At 35.5% G+C, this 24,137-nt stretch overlaps 1 non-coding gene across 1 annotated transcript; it reads right to left on the reverse strand.

Moving 5' to 3' along the window:
- Positions 1 to 17,389: 17,389 nt before the first annotated feature.
- Positions 17,390 to 17,496, reverse strand: LOC128287402 (small nucleolar RNA R71). Its single transcript, XR_008278102.1, has one exon. It is a non-coding gene; the product is annotated as a small nucleolar RNA R71 (small nucleolar RNA).
- Positions 17,497 to 24,137: the final 6,641 nt, after the last annotated feature.

A 24,137-nucleotide genomic window follows, 5' to 3' on the forward strand; every position in this document is an offset into this window, starting at 1 on the left:
GATTTTGTTCGTCAGCTATCGGACTCGGGATTGTCAAAGTCGAAGTCGTCCACACTATCTAAGCCCTTTTGGTACTCTTTTAGTTAAACTTTGATAACGGCATGTATAGGATTGACCTTCGTTGTTAATTAAGTACCTTTTTGGTATTGTATATATTCGGTTGGCCATGCGAAAATGGCTTATATATTTTGAGCATAGCGTTATAATCATTTTGTATATATATATATATATATATATATATATGGTTATTGAGAAGTGTGGAAATGCTTGGCAATGATTAGCCATTGGAATGGTTAATCACGATCATATTTGGTGCTATGTATGTTAAATGGCTAGTTGATTCATGGAAACTATGAAATAGGTAAAATCTGCCTTAAAATGATGCTGACAGCAGCAGTGATGTGAGTTTGAAAAATCACTAAAAATAATAGAAATGTAATTAAATAATGAATACATTATGTAATCTAACCTTGATGAGTCTATTTTCATATGGAAGAAGCGAAACGACCATATGAGTCGTATTTTATGAGATGTTTAAGTTTTCGTGAAACAGGGCCAGAGCAATTACTGGATCCCCTGTTCTGACTTTGAAAATTTACCATAAATTAACCAGAGACAATTAGAAGTCATGATTTATATGTATAGATTCCTTCTTGAGTATAGTTTCATTAGAAACAAACGGCATAAGTATTTAAGCTCTGTACAGGGAGATATCTAAGTCGTAATGCATGAAGGTCAGAGTAGTCGAACCCTGAAACAGGAGAGACTTTAACTAATAAACTGTACTAATTGGCTCGACCAAAAATTCTAGAAAAAAATATGTAGATGGATATATGAGTCTAGTTTCAGGGAAAATTTACGGAATCATTTTTCGAGTTTTGGAACTCGAGATATGATTTTTAAGGTGACAGTGACGCAGTTAGCTAGCTTGTCTGGAAATTTTAAAATGAACTGTGTAAATAAATGAATTAAGTTCGTTAACATCTCGTGTTCGACTCCGGCAACGGTCTCGGGTGTGGGGCGTTACATTACCTTACCTTGATATTCTCTTTAAATTTTTCCCGTTGAACCACTTGGAATACTAAGGATACACGGGTACCTTATCATTGCCATGACTTGTCATGGTCTTACATGGTATCCTTGCCTTATGAACTCACTAATGCCATGCCTTGGCATGGTCTTACATGGGACCTTTGCCTTATAGTAACTTATCAATTCCATGTCGACATGGTCTTACATGGTATCCTTTCCTTAGAAACCTTACCAATTGCCATGCCTTGGCATGTTCTTACATGGTATCCTTAAACCCTAATGTCATGACATTTGTATCCTACACATTCCTAAGGTTCAACCGGGACTTTCTGAAATTACTTCTCCATCAATTCATGCTTGATTCTTCTTTGAATAATTTCATAAAATAAATATACACATGCTGGAAATTAACAACATTAACCTAAAATAATAGAATATTGCATTTATTTACTGCAAACTTACCTCGAAACAAAATACGATCAATTATATTGATTTAGTCCACTATCTTTTTCTTTCCTAGGTCTAACTCCAGATTTTGTTCTTCTTGGTCTATAATAAAAAATTTAGCTTATTTGATACTCACATTTATTAAAACAGTCCTTGACTCAAACTTTAAAAAAATTACACTTTGCCCCAAAACTTTTACATATTTACACTTTTGCCCCAAGGCTCGAAAATTAAACTTCATCCTATTTTCTTATGTTTTATGACATGATAATAATTTTTCCCTTATTTGGAAACATCAAATTTTCACTCTAACATGTACTTATGAACATTAGGTATTTTTGCCGATTATGTCATTTTACTCGTTTTCACGAAAAATCGCTTAGCAAAAGTTGTTTAACACAATTTGAAGCTTCATATTCCACCATAAAACATCAAAATAAACACATATCACCTATGGGTATTTTTCCAAATATAAACCCTAGGTTAAATTATTGCTAGAATAAGCTTAATCAAGTTAGCGGGACTCCAAAAACGTAAAGAACATTAAAAACGGGGCTTGGAATCACTTACTATGGAGCTTGGAAGCTTGAAACAAACCCTAGATATGGAGAACCCTTGACATTCGGCCTAAGGAAGAAGATGAGCACATTTTTTCCATCTTTTTCCCTTTTTAATTCTTTTATTTGACACTTTACTAAAATGCCCTTCTTTAAAATTTTTAGTTATTTCTACCTATGTATATCCATTTTTTTCCATGAAAATATAATGGTCTAATTACCATTTAAGGACCTCTACTTCAATTATGCACTTCAATTTAATCCCTTAGCATTTAGAACTCATATTTATCAACTTTTGCAATTAAGCCCTAATATGCAAATCAGACATGCAATCACTGAAATTTCTTACCGGTATTCTAACACATACATCTAATCACTCAGTAAATCATAAAATTAATCGCAATAAACTTTTCTACCTCAAATTCATGGTTTTGCAACCACTGTTCCTTTTAGGCCCTATTTCGGGATGTTATATTCAATCTGACCCTTCTCATATAGTTCCGATTGAGGAGATTGAGGTTTAAACAGATTTTTCATTTGAAGAGGAACTGATACAAATCCTTGGTCGAGAAGGTAAAGTTTTGCAATGGAATCTAGATTCCACTTGTCAAAGTTTTGTGGAGGAACCACGGATCTAATGAGGGCACTTGGGAGCTAGAAGATGCGATGTGACAATAATATCCTCACATTTTCCCATCAAGTGAATTTCAAGGAAAAAAAATTTATAAGGAGGAGAGAGTTGTCATATCCCGTATATTTTATTTATTTGTGTGCACAAATGAGAACAAGGGAATTAATGGTCTACTGGTTTAGTGGTTACTTAGCCATCATAGTTGTCCAAGGTTCAAGCCTCATTGTTCACACACTTGCATTTAATTTTGTTGACAAACTTTCTCACGCTTAATAAGCATTACTGTCCACCTCTTGTACCATAATGAAGAGTATCTATTTCCTCCTTTGAAGTTCAAACTTACAATAGTTAGGGGCTACATGATCCCCTTTTTACTCATTGTCTCCTCCCTTGCCATAACCTTACATCTTACCATTCTGTATGATACATTGAACCTAGCCATGGTTGACCATCCATTTCTCATTTGCATTGTCATCCATACTCTCTCTCCCTTTCATTTTCTTCCATTTTTCATTTTCTTTTATCATATCTTCTCTCTCCATTTGCCATCAACCATCACCACTCCTTTAATCATCTTTTTCTTCCTCCACTGTGACCCAAACCTCCTTTCACCAATCACCACCTCACGTGGCCACCGCACCTCGACTCTTCTTAACTCCCTCCTTCCACTGACGTAATGATCATCGCTATGCTCCTCCACGAGTCCTCCTCCTCCTCCTCTATTATTGATCTAATTTTATTTATCTTACTCCTTTCTTCCCCCTTTTTTAGCCAAACCGTATAACTCATTCGCCACTGGACTGTTGTTTGGCCACCATTGAATAGAGCTCCACTATTATTGGACAACCGCTGAGCCATCACCGTCGCCTTCGTTGTCAGACCATCACTTTCATCGATCACTTGATTTTTCGATAATGCTCCTTCTCACTTCACTAATCAATTTGAATTAGTGAAGTGGATGAATAATAATCGCAGGGGAGACCCTTGACTTCACTTCAGAAATTATTCTCCTTTTAAGAGTCTTAAGTCGTGGATCCGAGAGAGGTTGGAGAGATAAGGGAATGTTGAGCTAAGCTCTATTCATCGATGACATGTTGGTGTGTTGGTGAGTGTTTAAATTTATGGTACACTTATGGGACATGTTAGACTCTTTGAGTCATTGGTGTGGTGGAGATTTTTTTATGCAATGTGTGGAGATAGAGTCCACTTCTATGTTTCGCAATCTCAACTGCCAAACTATCATCATTTGAATTATATATATATATATATATATATATATATATATATAAGATATGTTTTATGCAAATGCATGTGAGAGTATATGATAGACTTGTGAGATAATGAAGCATGAATACATTATTTTGAATTGATCAATTATGGTTGTGAATGTGCCTTAGTATGCTCTTGCTTACCTTATGTTGTTGTATATGCTTTGCGGTAATTCCAAACATTTACTAAACTTATTTAAGCTTACACATTCCGTACTAAAATCTTGCAAGGAGCTACAAAAGAAGTGATCCAAGCAAGACATAATTTTTGAATAGCTTATTTCGTGATTCTTTGAACATACTAAATTAAAGCAATGTGGATTATAGTTAGAATTATTATTGTCATTATCTTGGGATTAGACTTATGAACTATTAATGTGGTATTTGGGCTTGGGATGTGGGATGTGGATAATTTTGATGCTGAAGATTGATATTAGTAATGCATAATTTAGTTCTTGACAAATTTGTGTTAATATGGCATGGAAAATGGTTAAAAGATGATAGTAGGTTTGATTGAGTTATTCATTACTTGTACAATGAGTTGGAATGTTGTTTTGAGCATGAAGAAATCTGGGAAAAATTATCGATACTTAGGTCTAGAGTATCGATACCTTAGGAATGAAAACTTTTCAAAAAATCAACAGTAACAAAATTTGGTATTGATTCCCAAACACAAGTATCAATACTTGTGATACAAATAACGATACCCTTGCTAAGGTATCAAAAAAATGTTTTAACCAAAACTTTGGTAGAGAGCTAAAATGGTATCGACTTTTACATTAGTATTGATACCTGACACATAAATATCGATACCTACTTGATTAGTATCGATACTCATGCTGGGTTTTAGAAATTTCCAAAATGGTCCTTATTTCTCAAATAATTGTATTTCTAATATTTATTTTAATGTTTAACTAGTTAGGATTTCATCTTTGAAGGTTGATAGTGGTAGTTGTTGCTCTTATTTGAAATTGTGTATACAAGTGTATAAGTTTCGATAGTTGTTGTAGTATCTTGTAACTCAGGTCAGGCGATCGGAGAAGGTGAGGGGTGTTACAATGTTTATTCGTAAACTTGTACTATTTTTGAATAATTAAAATGATTAATGGATTACATTAATATTCTTCGTAAAATTTCCTCAAGTGTTTTTTGCATGCAAAGTAAAATAGAAGAAAATATTAGTTCAATGGTTGTCTTAATTTTAAATTAATACTAAGAGATATTACGAGGTTGGATCGTAATACAGAAACACAACTTATATCAGTAGAAGAACGTAAACATGTCTTTCATCTAAACAGAAATGAGTGAACCAATTGGAAGACTAATTTTTCGTATAAAAAGTCCAATTGGGGAGAGGTCTTGTCTATGGCTTTGGAGCAGATGACTCCCAGAAGATAAAAACATAGATTTGACTGACTAGACTGACAGTATATTAAACTGAACCCAAGTAGAATCGATTCTAAATTAGTTTTTGGATTTATTCACTTGTGACATTCATAGTGTGGCATACCTTAATCCTAAGTTGATGACGGACAATGTATGCGTGACTCATATACTTTTGTAACAACCCATTTTTTAGTGGTGTCAAGAAAAGTGGTTTTGGGACCACAATTCGACGACTAAGCCCGTAAATATTATTATTTAATATTTATGAGTCAAATATAGTGATATAGTGAATTTTGATAAGGTAAAATTTATTAATTCAACGATTAGTTAAAGTACAAGTGGTTTAGAAAAATGAGATATTGGGACCTCATTTCTATAACTAAGCCCGTAAATATTTCCATTGAATATTTATGGAGACATTATATAGGTGAATTTAATTTTGGTCCGAAAATATGGTGATTTGATAGTTAATTATGTACAATGACTAAATTGTAAAAATCGTAAAAATTAAAAGGTATAGAGTTTTATTGGTTAAATGAGTTAAAAAGTATTCTTGCAAGGTTTTGAATGGAAATTAAGCCATTACATTTTCTAGTGGATGGTTGTATGTAGGGGTTTTGGTGGAAAAAAAATATTATATTATTAATTTAAAATTAAAATATGTTAAAAAAGCAAAACAAAAGGGTTACATCTTCATTTGGTCTTCTCAACGAATGAGAAGCATAAAAACACCATTGTTGAAATGTAACCTCCCTGACCTGACCTAGACATTATGGTCGAATCATGGAGGCTACATTAGCCAGTAAAATGGCCACATTCATTAATTATGCCAAATTTATTTAGTGTCATTTTTATTAGTTGGTCACAACATTTTTGAAAAAAAAAATTGAGTTTTCATTCTTATTTATTTAGTGTCCGTCTTATTAGTTTTCATGATTTTTACATTTTTGAGATCGTTGCTTCCTATTCTAGCTAGCCCGTACTTTAGATTTTGAAATTGTTAAAGATTTAACATGTTGCCATTGTTGAATGCTTGAGTAAATTGATGAATTATTATATTTTTGGAAGGTTTAAGGTTAGATTAATAGTTTTTGTAAAGTGATTTTTGACAAAAATGACAAAAAGGGATTAATTTTTGAAAATGTAAAATTTTATGGGTAAAAGTGTGAATAAATAAAAGATATGGGCTGCTAGGTACTCCATTAAAATTCGGCTAAGCATGGGTTTGTACTAAATTGCATGAATTTGCAATTTTATGAAATAAGGACTAATCTGTAAAAGTGTGAAACATTAGGGGGAAATGTGTAAATTTTCCAAAATATGAATTATAGGCTAAATTGAATAGATCGAATATTGAATGTGCTAAATTTGATAATATATAGATCAAGATAAGCCGAGATCGGGATTAGACCTGGGAAAAGGAAAAGTGGACGAATAGTCGATAATTTCCATCTAAGCAACTCGAGGTAAGTTCGTATAATTAGAATCGAACTTTCAAATACTTGTAATTATTTGAAATGAATGTATGTAATTGAATAAATAATCTACTTGAAATACGAATGCCTTATGGATATAGTCTGATGGTTATCGAGGCCTGTTTGAACCGTAGGAATTCGTAGGATACGAGTGACATGTCACAAGGGTTACTATTTCGGTCGAGATCCCGCATGTGTTGCGGACTCACTTCAGCTTGTATGAGCTTACCGATATATCATTTTGTAAGAGCTTACTGTTCTCAGCTCGTCAGAGCTTACTGTTTCAACTCAATAGAGTTTACTGTCCATCAACTCAAGAGGAGCGTACAGATCATAGCTCGAAAGAGTGAATATGATGATGAATTGACAGGTTACCGATTAATACACCTAGTGTGTATCGCCCATGTATCTATCGATATTCTAATTGGTTCAACGAGCATAAATCTGCTAATGGTTATATAGATGAATTCTTGGTCATATAAATGAATTGCCGATTATATGAATGAGAATGAATTGTTGCATATGTTTTACATGTTACTTAAAATTTGTATGATATAATAAATTGATGTATGAAATTGAGATAAAGGTTGATTATATGTACTTATGAGACTAACATTTGCTGAATGCTTGTGCATAGGCATTTCGCAAGTGAATTTGACATACTTTGTTTAATTGTTTGATTATGTATAAATGGTAAGTTAATTTTTGAATTATACGGGCTTACTATGCTATAAAGCTTACTCTGTTTCTTTTTCGTGTTTTATATCGGTTCGATAGCTAGCTCGATTCAGATAAGTCAGAGTTACACATCACACTATCCAGTTGCTGATTGGTACCTTTGAACTTATGGATATATGTAAATATGGCATGTATAGTCTAGTTATAAAGATGATAGTTATAGTTACTTAAGATGGTGATTTTGGTACATGTTGTGGTATATGTTAAATCCATGTGATTTGGCTTAACTTGGTATAATGTTTTGATTGTGTATAAGTATTCAAATATGATATGTTTTGGCAAGTAGTAGATGGAATGGAAATATGCAAATGTTGTCTTGATATGTGATAGGCATATGAATGGAAAATGCTTGATTATAATTTAGGTATTTGTATATCATGTTTAATTGTCATATAGTTTGAATATTGAATTTATGAAGTGTGTGAATTATGGTATTGAAGTGGGTTGGTAAAGCATGATTGAAATTAGTATTATATGTGTATGAAATGCTATAAATTGGCTGCCTATTGAGTTATAAAATGTTGCAAATTATACTTGTTTAGGTATGTAATAATAGGGTGAAAAAATGGCTTTGCAAATAGCCTATTTTTGTCCATATAGACAGAGATACGGGCATGTGTCTCGGCCGTGTATGACACATGGTCATGTTACACTGTCGTGTGTCCCCTGGTGTTGATAATAAAATGAAGTCAATATGCTCCACACGATCTCACACATAGGCGTGTGACTGGCCGTGTGGTACAAGTCAGTATACCCCCTAATTGGCATACAACCTAGCACACGGGCATGTGACTTTGCCGTGTTGCATAAGTCAATATGCCCTAAAGGTTTGGCACGGCCTAGTACATGGCTTGGCACACGGATGTTTATGGCCATTTTTAGGGCATACGGGCTAGCCATACAGGTGTGTATGTTGGTCGTGTGACCCAAGTCAGAGAGTTACACAGGGTAGGACACGAGCTGGGACACGACCATATGCTCCCATTTCAAATGTCCACATGGCTTGTGACATGGGCTGTCAGTGGCTGTGTGAGACACAAGGCCTGGTCACATGGACGTGTGTCCCCTATTTTGAGAAAACGTTTCTATGTGTTCCAAATGTTCTAAAAGTTATCGGTTTGGTCCCAAACCAATCCCAATGCATGTTTAGGGATTCGTAGGCTATTATAAGAGAAAAATTGATTGTGATTGAATGATGATTGTATGAATTGATTGAATGTATGAGAAAAGTACAGTTATATGTGTTATAAGTTTGGTAATGTTTCATAACCCTATTTCGGCGTTAAATACGGGTGATGGGTGTTACATAAATATTTTTATTACCTTCATTGCTACGTATATTTGCTTAAGAGCAAAGATGATGCTGTAAAGAATAAATCTATAAGCAATAAGTTGAAAAACCAACTTAATAAAAAAGATTAAGTGATCTTAGTGGTGGATCTATTGAATCATTTGAATACTATGCACAACATGACATTATTTATTAAGCAACACCACTATACTTTCCTCAAATAGAGTAGTCGAGCAAGAAAATTAGACTCTAAAGGAAAAGATGAATGCACTGCTAAAAAGCTCTAGGTTATCACAGGAAATGTAAGGGGGAGAATTTTTATGAGTTAATTACCTTTTAAATAATGTGACCCACAAGAAAAAGGGAGAAGACATCATATGATTTATGGAAAGAAAGAAAACCATCCTACAACCACTTGAAAGAGTAGGGGTGTCTTGTTAACATAACGTATAATGATAAGTTAAGACATATGAATCATCAACACAAAATCGTTAAAGAACTGATCTCAAACGGAGTTATCTCTATAGATTTTGTAAAATCAAAAGATAACATTGTGGATCTACTAACTAAAGGCATAAAACAACATCATGTTGATAAAACATTGAAATGAATGAGACTAAAACCTATGAAAATAAAAGGTGCTATATGAAGGAAAACCCTACCTAGTTGATTGGAGATCCCAACATCTAGGTTCAAAGGGATAACCTAATTGTATAGACCTTGTGAGGTCAACACGAGGGTACTTATCCCAAGCCCGTTCCTATGATGTAAACAGTGATTAAAAATGGGATAGGTTAAGGAATGCTTTTAATGACCATTGTGTGTTTCAGTGAGCCGAAAAACATAAGTTACCTATGTGAGAGTGAAGTGGGGTCGCTTCAAGGAGACTATTGGGACATAGTTCTCTCAAAATCCTGCAGAACCAAGAGATGTTTACGGCTATATGAACATACCCATGAGAACCAAAACCTTGCCAGGGAGGTACTTGTGTGAGGTATACCATCGTTTCCACAAAAGGCAGAACAGTTCAAGGACATCACATCCACTAGTCAGCTAGTAAAGTAAATATACTTTCACAAGGGAAGGTTCAAGGGTGGATACCTACCTATCCTATGCAACTATCAATCATAGATTCTATCACCATATCGAGTCAATGTTTTCTGATAAGCTATCAATTTTCATTCATGTGGGGGATTGTTGGAAAAGTTGCATATTATGGGAACTTGGAGGCATATTCTCAATAGGTAAAGGTGGAGAGTTGATTCATAAAATTATGGTTTCATATTCTACTCCATGAGACCTTTAGAACGGTATATCATGTGCTCAAAATGGTTGAGTGATAAATGAGAAATTGATGCTCAAATTAAACTACTTGGAAATATTTTTTGAGGAAAAGTAAAAGCTTAGATCCCACATTAGTTATATACCAAGTGTGATATATGTATATATATGGGAACCCTATTGAAGTGTGATTGAATAACTAAGCTTGGAACCTTACCTCACGCGCAGGGGAATACTAGTTCAAACCCGATGGGGTTGGGGTGTACCTGCATGTCGTGGACGACGCGAAATGTCAGGACCGGTCGGGCTCAAAATGGGCCTGCGGATATTTTAGCCCAACATGAAACTATTTTTCCTGAACAAACATAATATGTTCATATAAAACATTTATCTTATTTTATACCAATCAATTTGATTTAATTTTTAATCAAATTGATTTGTTGGCTCCTTTAATGGCAAATTTTGTGGATATTTCAAAATTCCACCATACTAAATGCCTATAAAAGGCTATGAATGTGACAAATTTCTCCACACTGATATCCTCTCACACTGAACTTATTTTGATATAAAATTCTTCTTTTCCTCTCCTTATTTTCCAACGTTCTGGTGATAGAAAAGGCAACATTTGTTCGTTGATCGCTGCAGAGGTGCTATTGCTTTGATCATTGTATTGTTGTATCTTAAGAGACATTCGACCAACATTTCTCCAAGTACCATAGGAGTGATGGTCATAAAACTAACTAAAAATTCGACTAAGCCAAGCGCACCTATCGAACAGTAGTATAGTTATGGTGAGACCGAAAATATCGTATCCACGAGGAATAAAAGTACTAGTAATTACTAACTTTTTATTATCTAGCCTAGCAATTAAAATAATTTTTAAGCTAAAATTAATTATCTAATTAGCTAAGATTGCGACAGAGATTAAAGTTAGAAAATACTTTTGGAAAATCGATGGAGAAGACAATACCCAAGGAAGAATTCACCTAGACTTCACTTATTACCTCTGAATTAGATGATTTATTCACTTGACTTAATCCGTAGGAATCCCTGATTTATGTTAGTATCTCTCTCGAGACAAAAAAGAATTGACTCTAGGTTGATTAATCGAAATCTCTTTCTAATTAAAACACTTATTGTCACATTAATTCGATCTATGGATTCCCTTATTAGATTTGACTCTAATCTGGCAGATTTATGTCGTCCTATCTCTAGGATTGCATATAACTCCGCTTAATTATGGGCGATCTACTCTTAAACAGGGAGTTTTCCTCCTCTGAATAAGTACATCAAAAACCTGAATTAATATCTTGAAGTATTAAAGCAAGGATTAAATTCACAACTAAGAATAAGAACAAATATTTATCATATAATTCAAACAGTAATAAAATTCATCTTAGGTTTCATCTCCCGTAGGTATTTAGGGAATTTAGTTCATAACAATAGAGGGAAACATCTCAAAATTGGGAAAACAACAAAACATAAAGAAACCCAAAAACTTCGGTAGAAATTGAATGGAGATCTTCAGTCTTAAAGGAGATCCTGCTTCCGGGATGATTCCGATGGTTAACCTTTAGTGTTTTCCACGTTCTACTCTCTGTGTCCACTTTGATCCTCTTCTCGTGTCTTTAAATAGACTTTGGAATGTCCAAATTGGCCCAAAAATTTCCTTTTTCGAGTAGAAGTAGACTTAGGCTCAACAGGGACACGACCGTGTGCCACGCCTGTGTGAAGGTGCTCAGGCTGTGTGCAATTCTGACTTGGTTTAGCGTCGACACGGCCATGACACATGAGCATGTGGTATACCCGTGTGTCACACACAGGCGTGTGTATCACCCGTGTGGAAGTGCCTAGGCCGTGTGCCACACTGAATTAGAACCATTTTGTCCGTTTTTAGCCCGTTTCTTACTCTTTCTGCCTCTCTGTGCTCACCTAAGTATAAAACATGCATTTAAAGGATTAGGAGCATCGAATTCAATGAATCTTATGATAAATTTTCCAAAAATATTCCAAGCATAGACTAAAAATATGTATATATTATGGTTTATCAAAGAGCAGCCTAATCTATCTTAAAGAAACTTTGTTAAACAGGCCTCAATGTTTAGTAAATTCTCTATTCTTATTTTTGATTTCAACTTTTGTTACGATTTTTATTTATTTACGTATTTGAAAACTAAATTATAAATTATTCTATTTATATTTTACATTATATATAAATATGTGTTTATTTATATTTAAATATTTTATTCGCTAATGTGTTTTGTCCAACACATTGTGCATAGTCCATGTTGCCTATAGTAGTCGAGAAACTGACGCATTTGCATTGACTCGACCACGTTCTGATTCAACGTGGCTGCATTTTAGGGCTTTGTTAGGCTCTTATAACAACACCAGGAAAGAAGAGAAAATTCAAGAGCAACTCTCAAACTTTTGTAATGGATAAGAAATAAATAGAGTAAAAGCTTTTGTTCCATGCTCCTTCAGCTGCCTAGTTCTACCAACTATGTTGGGGTGACATGTAAGCATAGGAGAGGTAATATGCTCCTCTTAACATACCGATCATATAACTTTTCTATTTGATCTAGTAATATATTAAATTTTATGGGTGTGTAGAAATATCATTTAGTTTGATATAGGTCTTTATGTGTAGAAATGTAGTAAAACTTAACTTATGAAGGATGACCTATAAGTATTAAGTTCATGGCATTAAGTTTTTCTTTTTCTGAGTAGAAACAAAAGAGAAACAACCTATTTAAACTTACAACATCCTGATTGCTTCAACTACTTCTTAAATAAATCAAAATAATTTTTTATAAAAGTTTTGACTACCTTCTCGAATATAATAAAATGTTGAATTGAACTTATATTTTTAAAAATTAAGATAACATATATTTAATAAAATATCAATTTTGGGAGTGACGAGAATGCTAAAACTTTCATTGTAACACCCCTACCCATATTCAACACCGAAATAGAGTTACAGAGCATTACTGGACTCATTAAACATTTAAACATATGATAAACCGTAATTTATACATATTTTTACCCCATGTTTAATCATTTTATGGATGATTTTCCATTAGAATTGGTGAATTCGATGCTCCTAATGCTTTAATTTCATGTTTTACACTTAGGAGAGCATAAGAGAGCGAAAGGAATGAGAAACGGGCCAAAAACGGAGAAAATGGACCAAAGTACAAAATCAACACAGCCTGGACCTCCTCACACGGGCAGACCACACAGCTGTGTAAATTTGGCAGGCTCGAGCATGGCCTGAAGTAATCGCACACAGGCGTGTCACACGGGCGTGTCCCTGCCGAGCCCAAGTTGAGTCTGATTCAGAAAAGGCTAATTTTGAGGGCTTTTAGGCATTCCAAAGCCTATAAATACACCCTAGAGAAGGAAGAAAGGGGAGGACAGAGTAGGGGATAAGGAATTACTCCAAGAAAGCCGATTGATTCATCTCAGAAGCTAGATTCATCATCAAAACTAAAGATCTCTCCTCAATTCCCCTTCAAGAGTTTTGGGTTTTCTTTATGTTTTGTATTCTTTATTATTAAGAACAAGTCAAATATTTATCATACAATTCAGAAAATAATAACAAGATTCGTCTTAGGTTTCATTCTCCTTAGGTATTTAAGGGATTTAGTTAATTTAAGAACGAGAAATTATAAATAGTTAATCCGGTCTTGCTAAAACTATACTATTGTTCGATAGGTACACTTGCCTACATCACGATAATAGTTAATTCAAGAACGAGTAATTATAAATATTTAAAACCTATCACGAAATCACGGGATCAAGTTTTTGGCGCTGTTGCCAGGGAACTGTGTAATATCCCGAATTAGGGCCTAATTGGAATAGTGGTTTTTGACCACAAATTTGAAATAGAAATAATTATTTTATAATTATTTTTAGGTTTATGATATGATTGCATGATTGTGTGAAAATTTCGTGACGAAATTCTATGCATAAAGTGCTTAAGTTGAAATTAGGGACTAAATCGAATAATTTGCAAAACTTACATTCTAGAAGTTTTTAGTATGAAATTGCTTTGGAATATTAATTAGGAGGTATTAAATAGAAATTTGACCAATTTCTAAGTTTATGGACAAAAATTGGACATGGATGGAATTTTTGAAAGTTTAGTAAGGAGGGGCATTTTGGTCATTTGGATATTAAATGAAATAAAATGGGAAAAATAACACAAAAATGATCATCTTCTCCATAAGTCGCTTCCAAATTTTGCTCTCCACCATAGCTAGGGTTTCAACACTTTTAAGCCTTGATTGTAAGTGATTTCTATGCCCGTTTTTAATGATTTTTATGTTTTTGAAATCCCGGTAGCTCGATTTAGCTTATGCTAGCAATAATTCAACCTAAGGTTCATATTTGGAAAAATACCCATAGGTGAAATTTGTGTATTTTGGTGTTTTATGATAGAATATGAGGTTTTAAATTATGCTAGACAACTTGTGCTACTCGGTTTTAAGTGAAAACGAGTAAAAGGGCTTAATCGGTAAAAATACCTAATATTCATAAGTACATGCTAGAGTGTGAATTTGATGTTGCTATAGAAGGGAAAAATGATCAGCATGTCATAAAACATAAGAATAAGGGATGAAGTTTAATTCCCGAGCCTAGAGGCAAAAGTGCAAATATGTGAAAGTTTAGGGGCAAAATGGTAATTTTTCCAAAGTTTGTATTAGGGGCTGTTTTGATGAATGAATGTATTAAATAAATTAATTTGGCATTATAGATCAAGAGAAACGAGATTCAAGTCGCAATCGAGGGAAAAACAAAGTTTACGATGAATAGGCTCGATTGCTAATATTTTGTATCGAGGTAAGTTCATGTGTAAATAAGGTAACATAATTTTTATTTTAAGTGGTTTAATGTTATTTATATGACATGATACTTATTATTATGAAATATGATGTTTTGTGAATTATTATTTGGTGATATGCAAATTATGTGAACAACTTGATAAGTATGAGATGTTAGCAAGTATCGGTTTCTACATTTCGAAGAAGGCGATCAAAATGTGTAATTGAAAATAATCCCGTTTGAACCTTGGGAATAGATTAGGGTACAAGTGTCATGTCACTAGGATGGTTGAGTTCCGAACTCGTTGAGTTGAGTCCGAGTTCGCGAGATGTAACTAGGCGTCCGAACTCGTTGAGTTGAGTCTGAGTTCACTTATGGATGCGAATGCCCGAGCTCGTTGAGTTGAGTCCGAGTTCCTTTATGGGTGTGTTACATGGTAGCTTGGCTACATAGATTTCAAAATCTATTGAGCTTGTTTAGCTATGAGTATAGCACTTATGTGCACATTATCCGAGTATCCGAAATCATATTCCGATGTGTTCAACGGGAGATCTCTAATAGAATAAGGAGAATGCCTAATACGAAGGTGACATGTTGGTAAGTGTGGTGAATAAGAAAATTTGACAAGTATGTGTTTAAACCCTCGGGTTGAGAACTTAGTATGATGAAATTGTAGTAAGATATTAAATGCAAATGTAACATGCATGTCTTGGTGTTGTTTATGCAAATAATGTTTATGTTGAATGGCATGATTATGTTACTTGTTATTTGCATATGAACTTACTAAGAATTTATGCTTACTCCCTCCTTTTCCTTCATTGTAGTTTTGACAAGCCGGCTTGAGAATCGGGATAGGTCGAAGGCTCGCTCACACTATCCGAAGACCTAAATTGGTAAAATGGCTTGTATATTTTGAGTGTGGCATGTATAGCAATATACTCACTTTGTGTAAATGATCACATGATATGGTTATGGTTTGGTAAGAAAAGGTTTTGTAAATGATTAGCTATTGGAATGGCTAATCAAGTTTATATATGATAACATGTATGCTTTATGTGTTAACTAAACCATGAAAATCATTGGAAAGGTAAAATTGGCCACAAAACAGAATTAGACAGCAGCAGTGACATGAATTTTAAAAATCACTAAAAATAGTAGAAATGGAATTAAAGGATGAATAAGTTATGAAATCGAAGCTTGATAAGTCTATTTTTATATGGATGGAACAAAACAGGTAAATAAGTTATATTTTATGAGATATTTAAGTTTTGGTGGAATAGGGTTAGAGTGGTCTCTGAATCCCCTATTCTGAATTTAAAAATTCACTATAAATTGTAAATAAATAATTAGAAGTCATATTTTATATGTATAGATTTATTATTTAGTCTAGTTTTATTAGAAACAAATTTCATAAAGATTGAAACCCTGTACAGGGAGATATCTGATTCGTAATACACAGGGGTCAGAGTAGTCGAACCCTGAAATAAGGGAGGCTTTAATCAATAAACTGTACTAATTAGCTTCACCAAAAATTCTAGAAAAAAAATTAGTAGATAGATATATGAGTCTAGTTTCAGGAAAAATTTACAGATCTTAATTTTGAGTTTTGAAACTCGAGATATGAGTTTTTAAGTACTATAATGCAGTTAGCCAGCTTGTCTAGAAATTCTAAAATAAATTGTCTAAGTTGTTTAATTAATGAATTAAGTTTAGTAACACCTCGTACTCGACTCCGGCGACAGTCTTGGGCACGGGGGTGTTACAAACTGAACTATTAGGAACACTCAATTTTTATTACTTTAGCCATTTATTTTTCGTGCACTTTAATTTATTATTATTTATTAATTTACTTTTTCCTTCTCTTGGCAGGTTTTTTATAGTTTATGACTAGAAGAAATCCGTCAAGACCATTACTTTTTGACCAAGAAATCGATCATACAGTTCGCAGAAATCAAAGAGAAATAAGGTGAAGCTTAAGATACACAGAGAACGAGCAAGAAGATGATATTCAACCCCCAACTGAAGAGATGGCTGAAAACCAAGGCAATCAGCTACCTCCTGCAATTGCGGTTAATCAAAATCCTGCTCCACGCATTATGTATGATTATGGTAAACCTTCTTTAACAGGAACTGAATCGAGCATAGTTAGACCTGCTGTAGTTGCAAATACTTTTGAATTAAAACCTAACACTACTCAAATAATACAACAATTTGTTTAGTTTGATGGTTTGCAGGATGAGGATTCCAATGCTCATTTAGCCAACTTCTTAGAACTATGCGATACATTTAAAATTAATGGTGTCTCTGATGATGCCATTCATCTTCGATTATTCCCTTTTTCATTGAGGAACAAAGCTAAACAGTGGTTGAACTCGTTACCACGAGGGTCAATTACAACTTGGGAACACATGACTGAAAAATTTTTACTAAAATATTTTTCGCCAGCTAAAACGGCTAAATTACGTAATGATATCTCTTCTTTTGTGCAGATGGATTTAGAAACACTCTATGATGCATGGGAGAGATACAAGGACCTTTTGAGAAGGTGCCCTCACCATGGGTTACCGCTTTGGCTACAGGTTCAAACGTTCCATAATGGCCTGAATCCTTCGACTCGACAAATGGTTGACGCAGCTGCTGGCGGAACCATCAATAATAAAACACTTGAAGATGCCTATGAGTTTATAGAGGAGATGTCACTGAATAACTATCAGTGGCCAGTCATGAGGACAAAGCCAACAAAAACAGCCGGCATTTATAACGTCGATTCGGTCACCATGCTCTCTAATCAGGTAGAACTCTTAAATAAAAAGATTAATGGTTTTCTGAGTTCTTCACAGGTTCACCCAGTGATGCAGTGCGAAGCAAGTAGAGGTGGAACAAGCCATTCGGAATACCAACCTTATGGCCACAACATGGATAACGAGCAATTAAACTACATGGGTAATAATCCTCGACCTAAAAACAATCCATATAGTAACACTTACAACGTAGGTTGGAGGAACCAACCCAATTTCTTGTGGAGCGGTAAAGGAAATCAAAGACCACAACCACCTCCAGCCTACCAACAACCACCTTACCAACAGGAAAAGAAACCGAACCTTGAAGAAATGCTCTCAAATTTTATTTTGGTGTCAGAAACTCGTGTCCGGAACACCGAGACAACACTTAAAAATCAACAAGCATCGATCCAAGGGCTCAAAACTCAGATAGGCCAGCTTTCCAAACTAATTTCCAAAAGACCACAAGGTAGCTTGCCAAGTAATACTGAACCCAACCCAAGGGAACAGGTCAACACAATTAATATTTAAGATGAAGGAGTTGTTGAGCCTGAACCAGAACCGAGGCAAGAAACTGTGGTAAGCAAAGGTCAAGGTGAGGTAGATAACAATAAAAACAAAATAGTGAATGTCGAATATAAACCTCGTGTGCCATACCCCAACGCGACAAGGAACAACCGCTCAGATGAACAATTTGGTAGATTCCTTGAACTCTTAAAAAAATTACATATTAACTTATCGTTTATTGAAGCCCTATGACAGATGCCAAACGCAATGAAATTTTTAAAGGAACTTTTAGCAAATAAGCGGAAGCTGGACGAGGCGTCGCACGTGGAGCTAAACGCAGTTTGCTCAGCTATTCTCCAAAATAGACTACCGAACAAACTAAAAGATCCAGGGAGTTTTACAATTCCTTGCTTAATTGGTAGTTTAGATGTTAAAAATGTATTAGCTGATTTAGGGGCTAGTATTAACGTCATGCCTTACAAAATGTTTAAGCAAACAAACTAGGATGAGCATTCAATTAGCAGATAAAACTATAAGGTTCGCTAGGGGTATTATTGAAGATGTACTAGTTAAAATTGATAAATTTATATTTCTCGTTGACTTTATTGTTCTAGATATAGAAGATGATAGCAACACTCCTTTAATTCTGGGAAGGCCCTTTTTAGCAACTGCTAAAAAAATTATTGACGTTGGCACAGGTGAACTCACACTCCGTGTAGGAGACGAAACAATCACCCTTCAAGCTCGCAATTCTGGCAACACATCAGGAATTGAAGGTGATCGCTTAACCCATTCTCCTGGAACTGATAATACGGTACAACCTACTTTATAGGAAATGAGTTTGAAGGAAGCACACGAGTCATTCTCAAGCAATAGTAGAGGACCTGTTCATGAAGATCGAAGATTACAAATCGAGGAGCTCAATGAATGGCGGACGCATAAACCAAGAACACCCGACAAACCAAATCTACGACAGAATGAGCTCAATACCTTTCCAAATCAACTTAAGATTGGAGATAGATTCTTATTAGATGCTGCAGATCCCCACATTGTCGCTACCACACTGAATGAAGAAATCCCTCTTACGGTACTTAGTATCTTTCCATTCGGTACGGTCAAGGTAAGGCACCCCAATTTCAGCACTTTTAAGGTAAACAACACCCGTTTAAAACCTTATTTTGATGAGATTGATGATAGGAATGAGGAGTATAAACTCCTCAAACCACCATGATTATTCAACAGAGAGGTAAGTCAAGCTTAGACTATAAATGAACGCTTCTTGGGAGGCAACCCGAGCACTAACTGTATTAACTTCTTTAAAAATTTAGTCTTCAATATCTAACTTACTAACGGAGCTCTCAAGTACAGGCTTCCCATAGAGACACGGCCAAGCACACGGGCATGCTTATGGCCATGTAAAAATAGGGCAAAGATTTCCCCAAACACGGGCTACGATAAAATGCCATGACCGTGTGACATGGCCGTGGTCGAGCCTACCAAAACAACATGGGCGTGCGACACGCCCGTGTGGAAGACCCGTGGTTGAAACTGAGAAACTACCATGGGCGTGCGACACGCCCGTTTCTAACACTCGTAGTCGAACCTGTCAAATTAACACAGGCGTGGGGATTTCCCACACGGGCTCGGGAGAAGCGAGCAACGCCAGACACGACCGTGTGAACCCACACGCCCAAGGAACACGAGCGTGTACTAAATGTCAGACGCTCCCAAATTCGAAATTCGTGAATCACACGGGTTGAAATTGGGGAACACGGGCGTGTGCCCTGGCCGTGTGGCCCAAAATCTATAAATACCTTGCACTATTCACTTTCTTACCCATTCAAAAACCTTAACCCTAGCTGCTGCAACTCCACACGGCCTCCCTGCCACGCCCGTGTGCCACTTCCCACTTCATTTTTGACGCTTAATCTCTTTTCCTTAGCGTTTGTTTACTCTTTTCACTTCTATTTTACTTATTTCTAATGCTTATTATCAACATAATCTTCATATCTTTTGAACTATTTTTCCTTTTTCTATCATTTAATTTGCATTCTTAGGTTAGTTATCATACATTTCGTGTTAAATCAAGTTATTAGGAACACCTCATACCCATGACATTACTATGCTTATTCTCATGCTATTACCATGCCAATGTCTATCATTTAATTTGCATTCATAGGTTAGTTATCATACATTCCGTGTTAAATTGAGATTAGGAAAACCTCATACCCATTACATTTCTATTCTCATTTTCATTGTTATTGTGGTTGAGTTTGCTTCATATTAGTAGTCTTGGCTGAAATAGTTAGTTCAAATTCATGCCTTTTACTTCTTCGAATTCGTTTGCCTATTATTATTATTCTTTATATTATAGGCTTTTAATGTCATCTTCACGAGGAAAGAAAACCGTCGTACTTGCCTCGAAGAAGAGGAAGGGAGCGTCATCTTCTGCGGGTCCAACCATGGAAATTCATCACCCTCTCTTGCAGTTCCCCCGAGGGCCCCAAGAAGAGCTTTTCCAAATACTTCGGGCCCAACCCTTAATTGCGGGCCGCTACATCGACTAGGTTGCCTTAGAACAAGTTCAGATGGCTGATGCAATTCGGGCCCTTCTAACCACCGACCCTTGAGAGCTATTCTTTTGGATCATTGAACCAACATACCTCGAGCTCATGATAGAACTATGCTCAATGTTCCATCTTCAGACCGTAATGACAAATTACAATGATCCCAACACGATCTAGTTTTGCCTAGGTAATTTAGTCTACTAGCTAAGCGTCCCAGAGTTCGGTGCTGCACTAGGCATATATACAGAGAAGTTCAATGAGGAAAATGAACTACATGTTCTCACTCACCACATACATTTTTCTCCCTCGAAGTGCTGGCACACTTTGGCCCCTAGCGCAGCCTCCTACAATCCTAGCCGCCCCAAGGCATCAGTTCTCTCACCACCCTTGAGATACCTACACGCCATTTTAGCTCACATGATTACAAGGAGGCGAGAGAGCACTGGCATCGTCAACACTCACGACGCCTACTTCTTATGGTGTATATCGCACGGGCACGTCATCGACCTTGCCTACTTCATCGCCCTCACAATTCAGCACCAGACGGAGCGACATAGGAAGGGGGTCATCTCCATTGGCCCCTATATAACGCTATTGGCTCGACACTTCGGGCTCCTCGACACCACAGCCTAAGAATCATCCTTGACCCTCATTGGCCAGATGTCTCCACAAGGCATCTCAAGCATGCTTAGCATGAGGATGATCGAGAGACGTCGAGGAACCTAACCTCCTCAATATTGTCTCACCCAATCCATCGAGGAGGAGGCATACGAGGACATTCCTGATGATGTCCCTTCACAGCACGAGTACCCACCATCTCAGCCACCATCACCCTTTCGTCCAGTTCATGGGCGGCTTTATATGCTGACATCTCCGAGCTCCTCGCTCGATTCAAGCAGCAGTGTTTTCAGTGATTTGACAACATTGATCCTACTCTACAATAGATTTGTCAGCACCTCCACATCTCATCGCCAGTCCCACCTTGCGGACCATCCAGCAATGAAGATGTTTAAAAACATTTATTTATTATTTTATGTTTTTAATTTTTATTAAAACTACTTTTTATTTTTATTAGATTTTAGAAATATTATTCTTAATTATTAATTTTGGTTATTTCTTTTTGAGTAATTATTCTTCCTAATATCCCCTAAAAAGTTCCTGATTTTATCATAGTTATATAGAGCTCTTAAGATCATCATCACATAGGAACTAAAACTCCACCGGGAAAGGTTCTCCACGACTGCCATGTCCTGCTTGCCCACGACCATAGCTACCACTAGAGATAATATCCTTTTTGCATAGGACTTATGGCCTAATGAACCTCTACGACCACTGGAGTATTCTCCTCCACTCTCGAACCGATTACTCTCCAGAACTCCAGTTCGAGGAATTCACCATACAGGAAGTTTCACTTCTCTCCCTATCTTATTTTTATACTCTAATATCTATCTTTGTACATTGAGGGCAATGCAAATCTTAAGTGTGGGGGGTATTTATTTATTATCAGAAAAATCCCTGAATGACTGCCTTGTTCTCTTAAAAAGCTCTAATATCATATTTAGGATAAATTTTGATTGATATATCTTGAATTAAAACATAGGCATTTATGCATTGATTGTTTAAACTTTAAAACATTAGAGAATCAAGCATGATAAGTTGATTTTTAAGAATTTAAATCTTAGGTTGTTTCCCTAAAGTTTAGGTATTACTTTGAGTTGGGATTTACAAGTTTTAAACATCAAAAAGCCATAATTTTTGTGAGAATTTTGAGCCTTTTAAGCATCTATTAATTCTTTCATGGTCAATTTTATTATTACTTTACGTGCGTCAATAGTGAACTGTTATTCTAGAACTTGCTTGATTATTCATGTTGAGACCACACCATTTGATTTGATATGTCAAAATGATTAAGGCACTTAGGATTAACCCACTCATGCCATGAAAAGCCTACCTCCACAATTAACCCCTAGTGAACCCCCTTGAGCATAACATGCCATTTCTTGTATTACACTTAATATTAACCTTTAACCCATTATTATTGAAATCCCCTAAATTAATTTAAGCCCCATTTTTCTCGAGATTTGAATTGAAATAGTTGCTTAGCTATGTTTTATTCTACTCTGTAATTTAATGTGTTCTTAAAAAAAAACATGTATACATATTAGTAGTGATCTTCTGTTTGTAAGCTTTATAAGTTAAAATCCTTAGTCTGAGAAGAAGCTCTGTTGTACGCAAGTGATGATTAACTCTTTTTCTAGTTAGGTAATTTTTCAATTCAATCTCGATTCTAACCCTTTCTTTTAGCTTGTGACCACACCCCCTAACCAAACCTCATTACAACCCTCTAAAGACCTTTTGATTGATGTATCATCTTAAATTATAGTGGTGGAGATTTGATTTTCATGCAAGCCTATGGTAATGACTTTTCATTATTGACTATTGAGTGCTTCATTTATTGTCCTTAATCATCTCGAGTGATTTGAGTGAATCTATAGTGAGGATGTGAAACTCTGTGGTATTCTGAATCAAAAGTAATTACTTAAATGAGGAGAGATACCTATGTTTGCTTGATTAAATACTCAACTTGAAATGTTTGAAACTTTTATGTTCTTTTAGTTGAATTCTCAATGTATGATTACCTATGGATTATTCTGAGATATTATCGACAGAAATTATAAGTTAAGAATAATTTATTTTGATTATGAGTTGAGAATTTTGCTTGAGGACAAGCAAATGCTTAAGTGTGGGGGTATTTTATAAACCATAATTTATACATATTTTTACCCCATGTTTAACACATTTTATGGATGATTTTCCATTAGAATTGGTGAATTCGATGCTTCTAATGTTTCAATTTCATGTTTTACACTTAGGAGAGCATAGGAGAGCAAAAGGAATGAGAAACGGACCAAAAACGGAGAAAATGGGCCAAAGTACGAAATCAACATGGCCTGGACCTCTTCACACGGGCAGACCACACGGTCGTGTCAATTTGTTAGGCTCAAAAGCACGGCCTGAAGTAATCGCACACAGGCGTGTCACATGGGCGTGTCCCTGCCAAGCCCAAGTTGAGTCCAATTCGAAAAAGGCTAATTTTGAGGGCTTTTAGGCATTCTGAAGCCTATAAATACAGCCTAGAGAAGGAAGAAAAGGGAGGACAGAGTAGGGGGTAGGGAATTACTCCAAGAAAGCCGATTGATTCATCTCAGAAGCCGGATTCATCATCAAGATTGAAGATCTCTCCTCAATTCCCCTTTAGGAGTTTTGGGTTTTCTTTATGTTTTGTTTTCTTTATTATTCTGAGATGTTTTCTTATTCAGTTATGAATTAAATCCCCAAAATACCTAAGG

Source organism: Gossypium arboreum, chromosome 13 (assembly GCF_025698485.1).
Source record: "Gossypium arboreum isolate Shixiya-1 chromosome 13, ASM2569848v2, whole genome shotgun sequence".
Lineage (NCBI taxonomy): Eukaryota > Viridiplantae > Streptophyta > Magnoliopsida > Malvales > Malvaceae > Gossypium > Gossypium arboreum.